The sequence below is a fragment of the Lathyrus oleraceus genome, chromosome 3, assembly GCF_024323335.1.
Source record: "Lathyrus oleraceus cultivar Zhongwan6 chromosome 3, CAAS_Psat_ZW6_1.0, whole genome shotgun sequence".
NCBI classification, from domain to species: Eukaryota; Viridiplantae; Streptophyta; class Magnoliopsida; order Fabales; family Fabaceae; genus Lathyrus; species Lathyrus oleraceus.
Window position 1 is genome coordinate 269,096,819 of NC_066581.1, and position 10,683 is coordinate 269,107,501.

Here is a 10,683-nt window from a genome sequence, read left to right on the forward strand (position 1 = left end):
ACAAGAATTTCACAAATCATATAAAAGCATGACTCACAAAAAGTCCACAATTGGTTAAACAGAGAAGAAAATCTCAATCAAATTGGAAATGCACTCAAAAAATCCACAAAAATTCACATTCAAACTTAACATCCATAAGATTCAACATACAAGTATTCCGGTCATTTTGAGTTCATATGGCATGGTAACAAAAATCATGAAGTCAAGCAAGCAATGGTGTGACACAAATTGTCACACCTCAAATGATCAGGTCATATCTCTCAATCCAGGAATGCAAAAATCACAAACTATATACCAAAATGCTCCTCAAGGTGTCTAGATTATGCATACAAAATTTCAAGAATTTCCAATTAAGCATCATCATTTCATGATCAAAATGGTAAACAAGGTGTAACAAATGACATGTATGAGCAAACCCTAGCCAAAACAGAAATCCACACGTGAACAATTTCCACAAAAATCATCAAAAAATAGTAGACATGGCAAGGATCATCATGGAAAAATCTCATATTAATTGGACAAACCATCAAGAAGTTATGAATTTTCTATTGAGAAGAAAAAATAAAAAAATGTGAAAGGAAGCATGTGAAACATGGAAGCATATGGTGAAAAAAATGCTAAAGCCAAAATATGAGGTGCTGGAGCGGAGGATCGAGCTGTGTCCAAATTCAAACAAGCGCGCCATACAGTGAAACGCTGCGTTTCACTAATACATGTGGCGCAGCGTGATTGGCTTCATGGGATAAAAACACGAAACACATGCAAATTCACTGCTAAACGGATCAAAACATTTCTGGACACGAAAACCTAATGAACTCATGCATGTTCATCATGTTCATACTCATCAAGAACAAAACATCACAGAAATTTATGAACCGCATACCAATCGAATCAGCCTTCATCATAGATCACTAATCTAACATTGATTTGTCCTGATTCTAACCATGGCAAGAGAATCGATCCAAATAAGTTTTCACAACCAAACTTAAAATCATCCTAACTTGCTCAATACTTAATGAAAATTCAAGATCTAAATTGCAGAATGCTCTACAGGCTAAGATCTACAAGAACCACATCAAGATTTCAAGAATTGGCACGATCGAAATTTACCTTGATGATGATGCAGCAGCTGGATTCGTGCTCCTCAAAGCCTGGAAGATGAAAACAGATGCTCAATGATACTTGGATGAATGTATGGAAGCAAAACTTCAGCTCAACAATGCTCGATTCTCCTTAAAACTCCAACTGCCATGTGAATGCTCAAGCTTCAACAGTTCCAATTCTTCAAGAATTCTCCAATGTTTGCTTCAACAGATCTTCAATAATACCTGCAGAAGGTGAGTAAACCAAGAACAAAGCAAAAGAATTCAAGAAATTCGATAGAAAAAAGTTGAAAAAGTTTGAGAGAATTTGAGAAAAATTGAAATGAAAAAGTTTCAGATCTGAAATTGTGAAGTCTTTAATTTTCTGTTATGATTAGTGCTTTATACCAATTGTTAATCAAGCTTGTTAAACATGATTAGGCAAAATGCAATGAATTAGTGAAATGATCATGTTATATAACTTGGCCAAAATGCCCTCATGCTTATGTGACCAATGGAACAGTGTAAATTCCCTTGCAGCAAGTCTAAAATTCTGTTTTAAGGCAATGGCAATTGGTTTGACATGAAAATGATGCATAATTTTCAAAATCACCTTTTCCCACCAAAATTCAAAATGAATTCACTTGAAAAATGCCATTTTTTTGTGATGAGAATTTGGGAATTATGATGCATGATTATGATAGTACACATCAAGAGTGAAATGTTCAAAAAAGAATCACATGAATTGGCCTTTTGATATGAAAGTTATGCCTTGTTGAAGTTCAAAATTTTTTGACAATGATTTGATCATAACTTGCCAACCACAAATGAGAAATGGATGTTCTTGGACTTTTTCGAAAGGTGAGAGCAGGATATTCAACTTTCATGTTGGACAAAATTTCATTTGAAGCTTGTATGATGATGTAAATTTGAGGAGAAGACCTTTCCATTTTTGGCAGTTTGAAATTACAGGTCACTTACTATTTTTGGAAACTTTTCATCTGACCTCAAATTCTTCAATCTTGATCTTTGACATGTCAAATGAGACTTGTATGGACATGAATGAAGCCTTTCAAACCATCTCCCACCTTCAAATCCATGAATTCAGGCACAGTTGACCACAGTTGACCACAGTTGATTTTCTAGGGTTTCACATGAAATTCAGCTTGACTATTGAGCTTTGATCATCCAATCTTTGGCCAAACCACTTCAAAATGATCACATAATCATATGAACTTGATAAATCAACCCTAGGGCTTTATTTCAATAGGATATGCACTTGCTTGCTTGCTTGACTGATCCTCATAACCAGTTTTGACCTAATCTTGTCTGATGACTTGCACTTGGGCAAAGGACAATGCAATGCTATGCAGTGGACTATGTTATGTTAATGACTTAATATGAAATGAATGTACAAAATGGGAGGTGCAAATTTGAGGTGCTACAGCTGCCCCTATTCAATCAACTGGGAACCCGAACGGATGAGAGCAACGGCTGTCAGACTTTCAGGGTAAATAGGGATTGAATACCGAAGAACCGTAGAAATTTGCACAATGCAGGGACCCACCAATGGAAACGTCCACTGGGATCTGATATTTATTACTGGGTATTGTGATTTTTCTTCTTCCAAAGGATATAGTCACATCCAGACATCATAGGACGATGAATGGGAACAGAAATCTAAACTAGATGCCAACGGACAACTAGGAAAAACTCAACGTTTACCGAGACCAACGGAGAGGTAAGTCCAACTGGGGACGACCAGGAAAAACTCGACGTTTACCAAGACCAACAAAGAGGTAATCCAGACATCAACGGATGAATGGGAAGACTCGACCAGACGTCAACGGACGAATGGGAGAAGCTCGACGTTTATCGACACCAACGGAGAAGGAGACCACTTCACTAAGGAAGGGATAAAACCACCGGAAACCGAATAGGACGTCACCCGACGACTCTACTGGGGATTCTAGCTGGGAATCAACCAGACATTAACGAATGACTGGAGAAACACGACTCGATGTTTACCGACACCGAAAGATGGTGTTTACCGACACCAAAGAAAGACGACCAGACATTAACGAATGACTGGGAAATAGGGTATACAATCAGACGTCAACGGACGAATGAGAAAAACTCAACGTTTATCGAAACCAACGGAGAGGTAAATCTGTGGGGAATCATCAGGCATTACCAAATGATCTGTGGGGAATAAGCAACCATACGTCAACGGACGCATAGGAAAAACTCGACGTTTATCGACACCAACGGAGAGGAGGACACTCTTCTGGGGAGCGAGAACATAACCAATCGTCAACGGACAATTGGGAAAAACTCGACGTTTATCGACACCAACGGAGAGGAGGATACTCACTGGGGATCAAGGCCATGGCAGCGAGCAGATAGGAAGGAACACCAAGGATACCGGGTTGTAGGTACGAAACAGATGACCGACCAAGGCGTGAATTGGTTTGTGTTCCAAAACACTCAACATCCTGAAGAGGGCTAGAAAAGCAGTCTTGTTAGAGGATGGACATTCGATTCCACAAGGAATACGAATCTTACTCGATTGGGGAAACAAACGAAGGGTTCAACCAAAGAGCGCATGAGACATATTACCTATAGCCGTCAAAACGTAGATAACACACTCGCATGGGAGATTATCCATAACCGGATTGTAGGTTGTTAAATGGATAAATCAACCGACATCATCCTGAAGAGAGCGAAAGCAAACTTGTTAAAGGATGGACATTCGATTCCACAAGGAATACGAATCTTACTCAACTGGGAAGGACAAAACTTCGACTGAAGAGCGCATGAGATATATTATCTATAGCCGTCAAAACATAGATAATACACTCGCATGGAAGATTATCCATAACCGGGTTGCAGGTTGTTAAATGGACAAACGACCGAAAAGAAAGGCATCAGGGTACCAGACTAGGTATGCAAAGATGACCAATCAAAAGGGGAAACTACAAACATTACCAGCAAACGGCGAATGAAAGAGGACCCACTGAGGATAAAATTGCTTACTCGGAGCAAATATCCAAAAGGAGAAAGGGATATCAATACCGAAAACTGGATACCGATAATCACAAAGAGGGGATTACATCTACCGGTTAATAGGTAGAAAACCACGGAAAAGTAACCGTCATCAATCAGGATGAGCACAAAGGGTTAACTTCCCCAAGGGGAGAACGTGGAGTTTACATCTACCGGTTGACAAGTAGAAGACCACAAAGATAGGACTTACAACTACCGGTTTGTAGGTAGAGGCCAACAAATTTCCACTGAGGATAAGATGAATGAGTGTCGGTAGTGAGCAAATATTCATTTATACCACAGGGAAGCACAAGAGACAGCCACAAGGAAGCCAATTTAGGATCGATCCAAAAAGGCATACTGAATCAAGACTCACCCTAATGAGGAAAGAACTCAAAAGGGAAAACCCATCCCGTTAGGTGTGCAGGGAGGGAACGGAAACAACCGTCATCCACGAGGATATAACTTAGTGGGGAGCGCAGAAGGAAACGACGGACACTTTCTGCTTAAGGGGTAGACTCTATATGGAGAGATCGGACACACCCACATCTGCTAGAAGAGGATCTATTGGGAGAAATAGGTTTTCCTTTAACCCAACGGATGAGGAAATAAACCTCTCTGGGGGTACCAATCCTGAATGCCGTCAAGAGCAACTGTAGTAAACGTGCTGTACAGATGTTGAACAAATGATCCGCCTCTGCCGGGGATACGGTCTACTAGTTAACACATGAATGCATATGTTTGAATTTTCCTATGGCGTAATGCTCCATATGAAATGGAAATGCTACGCATTTTGAGGATGCAATGATCACTATATGCAAAATGCAAAATGACTGAGGAGCCCACTGATCAGATACTCCAACTCTGTGGGGAGACTCTGCTTGAAGAAATCTGCTTGAGAGAGCACCGACTTCTCACTCATGCTGGAGAACAGAGATACCAAGAATCAACCAGATCTCTGGTGAGGATAGATTGGCATTGATAAAGTTCACCATGTCAACAACTCTGCTGAGGATCTATCCGAGAAAATGACGGAGTACTGGGATGTCAATCCCCCAAATACCGAATCTTCACAGAAAAACATCCATGCCGGGGAGAAGAGAAGACTGCTCTGCTGGAGAGACGAAAGTTGAAGTCTTCAGTAAACACTCTGCTTGGGAACTGGCCCACAAAGCATTCAAACAACAAACTTGCTGGGGATCTCACTGGGGATGCCCCACCATAGGTGCCAATAGGGACTTGGAGGAAGAATGTTGCACTGCCGGGGCCATGAAGACGAACAACTTCAACCAACACTGCACTGAGCAACCTCGCTGTGGAGAAACCATAAGAGGTTCTACAGGAAAAGATACAATTATGCCCGAGATACGAACAAATGTCTTACCCGTTGGTAACCATACCACCCTTGGGGGAGCATTGCGGGTCTCCTAAGTATCCTTCCATCATTGTGAATGTTCACTTTGTTTAAGAACAATTTGTGAAAAATTTGATTAATTTGAAAACAATGATACTTTATCAATTAAAAACATGCAAAACATTTGTTGAGTTGAAACAAATAAGAGTATAAATAATGGGATAAAAGCTCAAATTGATGTGATGGAATGGTAGTCTGCAAATGGCGAGACTCCATAGATCTGTACAAGTTTGAAATCGGTGATGTATATTGGAAGAGGGCTACATTGAACATAATGACCTTTTCTCTACCAATTCGAATTTCGATGTATTCGAAGCTTCAGTCGACGACGAATCGAGAATTCCTAGCGGATGACAGAGGTAGAACACAGTCTTGTCAGGATGCAGTTACTTGCCAAATCCCTAATTTTTGCCTAGATTGCCCCAGCGTGAGGTGCTCAATCTAGCAGGATGCAAATTCTTTTTCCAATGTCTCTAACTTTTGCTTGGATCGCCCTTTCGGGTTTTCAATCCACCGAGACGCTCCTTTTTGCCTACGTCGCCCTTTGGGGTGTTCAACTTAGCGAGCTGTTTTGCTTTTTTTTTTTAGGCGAAGTATTTCTTGACTGCATCTGAATTCACAGGACGAGTGAACTTCTCCATCCATTGTTGTAAGTGTTAAAGCATCGCCTGAAAAGGCTTTCTTGACAACATGTGGACATTCATAGCTTAGGGTTCACTTGCCCCTGGAATCGGGCGCGAAAGACAAGACTTTCTTGAGCATAAAGTCATCTTCTCGGAGCACACGAGGCTTGACCATCCTTATCGAATGCTTTCTTCACTCTCTGCTGATGTAACTGGCCATGACACACGGCAGTTAATCTCTTCTTTTTCGATCGGATTCAGTTGGTCATAGCGACTCTGAATCCATTCAGCATCAGTCAACTTGGGACTTTGAGGGTGCTATTTTCTTTTGTTTCTTTCTTTCCTTTTCTTTCTTTTGATTTTTCTTTTGATTTCTTTTGATTTCTTTTTGATTTTGCACCCTCCTCTTTTTTTTTAATGCCCCCAGTTGGCTGTTCTGCTGATTCTCGAGATGCAGCTGAGTGATCTTCTTTTCTTGCTCAAGAAGTCGGGAAGTCTCGTCAGGAACTCCTTCAACATCCTCTTCTTCCGTTTCGAATACAGGGAATTCAAAGTTGGGAGATGACGTCTGATCATTATGTTCAATGGGTTTGAGAATCAACCTGCATAATGATTTTGAATATAAAAGCTTTTTGGAAAACAAACAAGACAATCGTTATGCAGATGAAAAGATTGCTTTTATTCTTGTTTTTTTGGTTTTTTGTGATCACCAATTTCATGCAAAAAGCGAAAAGGGAAAACAAATGGAAAGACAAATGTTTAACATGCTTTAATTTGAATGAAAATATCATTGCACAAATGTTGCCAACAAAGTCATCACTTCTCCTTTTGGCATGGGAGAAGGGTTTTTAAACAAAGTGATTATTACTCTGACTTATGAACAACTGTAGGAACGCCCACAGTGACCCAATTGTGATAGATCCCACCAGGGATGACAAATGTCCGAATCCTTTGCATCAGCAGCTTCTGCTTTTGAACAACCCTTAGAAGAAAAGTCAGTGCCAGCCCGGGACTTGTTATCTTCAAACTTGATTAACATGGGGACCTAAGTCCTCAAAGTTCAGAATACCTGACCTCACAAGGTCTTGAACCTTCATCTTTAATTGAAAGCAACTATCCACATCATGACCAGGAGCACCCGTATGATATACACAATGCTGCTCAGGCCTATACCACCACCAAGGGTTGACGGGTATAGCCGGTGGGTCTCTGGGAGTAATCAAGTTCCGCTCTATCAAAGAGGGATACAACTCTGCGTATGACATAGGGATCGGATCAAAAATGATCTTCTTCCTCTCATTACTCGTACTAGCTTGATTATCGTTGGGAGGCTGGTAAGCCTGCTGTTGAGGACGATGTTGTTGATGTTGATATTGCTGAGTTGGCCTTCTCTGCTGTTGTTGAGGTTGAGTGGCTGGAATAGTCACAGCGGCTACCTGACGATGTTGTCCTCTGTTCACGTTCCTTCGACGGTGCACAACATTTGTTTCACTCTCTCCCCTTTTGGGTGCCCCAGAGAATGGCTTCTTAGAACCGGAAGAGTTTGAAGAGCCAGGATCTTGTATCTTTCCTGCTTTGATAAGGCTCTCAGTCCTTTCCCCACAGACAACGACATCAGAAAAGCTACTGAACGGGCAACTTCCCATGCGGTCCATGAACACACCCTGTAGTGTACCGATAAACATATCAGTCAGTTCCCTCCCCAGTATAGGGGGTTGCACTCTTGCGGCTAGCTCACGCCACCTCTGGGCGTACTCTTTGAAGCTCTCACCAGTCTTCTGACACAAGCTCTGTAACTGAGTCCGGCTCGGCGCCATGTCCAGGTTGTGCTTGTATTGCCTCAGAAAGGCTTCACCCAAATCTCTCCAGCTTCTAACTGATTCTCTCTTCAGGTCCATGTACCAGTCCAAGGACGCTCCAGACAAGCTGTCTTGGAAAAAGTATATCCACATCTTCTCGTCGTCAGTGTAAGCAGAGATTTTCCTGAAGTAAGCCTTCACATGGGTGCGAGGACAGGAAGTGCCATTGTATTTGTCAAAAGACGGCGCCTTGAATTTGTAAGGGATCCTCAACCCCTCTACCAGCCCCATATTGGTCACATCAAAACCTAGGCAATTCTGACATTCCATGGCTCTTATCTTTTCAGCAAGGGCATCAACTTTACGGTCCCTCTCTTCAACTCTCCCCACATCATCGTCTTCACTCAGCAGTGTGAACATGTCCTCTTGTCTATCAACAATCGGAGCAGGATGACGAATAGGAGACCGGGTAGCTCTAGCATTGACAGTCTCTGCAGCAAGAGGCTGTCCATTGATCCTTATTCCTCTGAGTTCATCCCCGACGGCGTAGTCGTTAGCGGGAGCAGCAACATTGATATTCTCATGAACAGGTGCCACAACAGGCGAAGCACGGTTGGACGTCTGAATCACAGTCTCTTGTCTCTGAACCAGGGCTCGAAGCTCCTCCTGACCTTGTGCAACCCCTTGCATCATCGCCATAAACTGGGCCATGTTCGCCCTCATCTCAGCCAACTCAGTCTGAACCTGATCCATACTTCTTCGCTGATTGAGTCTGGTAGAATACCGGTGCAGTCTTTGATCAGCTATCCTGCCTGACACAGGAACCAGAGTGAGAAGTCCGGGCACGAACACCTGTTATGCAAGATGATATGAGTATGATGCTAATGCATATGATGCACATGAAATGTTCATTTCTCAGGCATTCAAAGAGCCTGATTCATCTTCAAAAGATGGCAACCTGCAACAAAAACAACACAGGAGGCATGTAACACCCTTCTACCCAAACGACATATTTATATATATTATCAGAGTACAACATGTAGAAGAGTTTACATTCCTTTCAACATAACAATTATCGCATCACAACATAAAACATATTATTTAATTTATTAAAACTTTGCAGCGGACAACAACACAATTATTATAATAATGTTTCAACATTATCTCAACAAAACATCTCAACATTTAATCAACATAAACAACGTAAATAATAATCAACTATCTATCGAATCCCATAACCCTGGTGTCACATGACCAGAGCATTTGACTCGACTCTGTAGAATAACTCTACACTTATTCTTCAAACCTCAACAATAGCTACTCCGCTTTATCTGCACATTGCTCATCATAGATGAACATAAACACATGCAGAAGGGGTGAGAATCACATTATTAAATAATAATATAACGACAGAAATATAAACATAAATATATATTTCACATATGCCAACACAGCTCATCATCATCATCATAGTCAACAAACTCATGAACATCAACAACACAACACATCAAATGCAATGCACACACCCATGCATGACTCAACACGACTCGGTATACCCATTTTGTGATCAACTACAGGATCACCACTCCCAGATTCATCACCATAGAATCCGAGTCCCCCGTAAGGAACCAAGCCTCTCAACAAGCCCGGAGTCAACAACATCATTGGAACTCATGTCCGTTCATCACTAGGCATCGGCCTTTCATGAATGCATGCACATCAAACATGCATCATAATCATCATATCAACAACAACATCATATAGTCATGTTATCATCATCATTAATATCATGACATACAACTCAACAAAACAACAACAACATCATAACGATATCGCATCGTCACATAACACATTCATAATTAAACACGTAAATTCAACATATCATCATCATAACACCTCATACGCAATCATATAATCACTATTAATTGTTCATAGTACAACTACAGTGACTTACTAAGAGTCTCGCAACTCAACGTACTCAAAACCCACCAGCATTAGCTTCTGCATTTCTCCAGTTCGCGCCGCCAACATAGGGACGCGCCGCGAACTCCCCAATACAACACATTTCACGCCGCGAACGAAGGATCGCGTCGCGAACAACTTATTTCGCTTCAGTACGCGCCGCGAAGCAGGGTTCGCGCCGCGAACAACGAATTACAGAACTCCTCTAAATCCTGCCCAGTTCGCGCCGCGAACTGGGCTTCGCGCCGCGAATCGCGCGCGAACAGAACCCTCTGCTGCAGAATTCAGCGCAGCTTTGCTCCTCTACTCGCCATAACTCGTACTCCACGGCTAATAACCCAAAATCAACATTTAACAGACATATATACACAACATACTTCGATTCCAGTGCATATAACGCAACAAAATTCACAAATTGGAGGATTTTCCATCAAAACCCCAACTTTCCCAATCTCCCTAAAATCCCCCAAAATTCATCAACAATCCAACAGATATCATGAAATCGTTCGCATATTATCGTTTAATAAGGTTCAGACCCCTTACCTCTTTGGATTGAAGGAAGCTCCGAGCAATCTTTGGCCTTTTCCTCTTCGTTCTCTTTCTCTTCAGCGTTTTCCCCTTTCTCCACTTTCACGATGCTTCTGCTCTTTCACGTAAAACTCTTCTGTTCCCAATGAGACTATTTCTCTTATTTCCAACTTATATATTTTCCAAATAATTATTATTCCAAATAATAATAATAATAATCCAATAATATT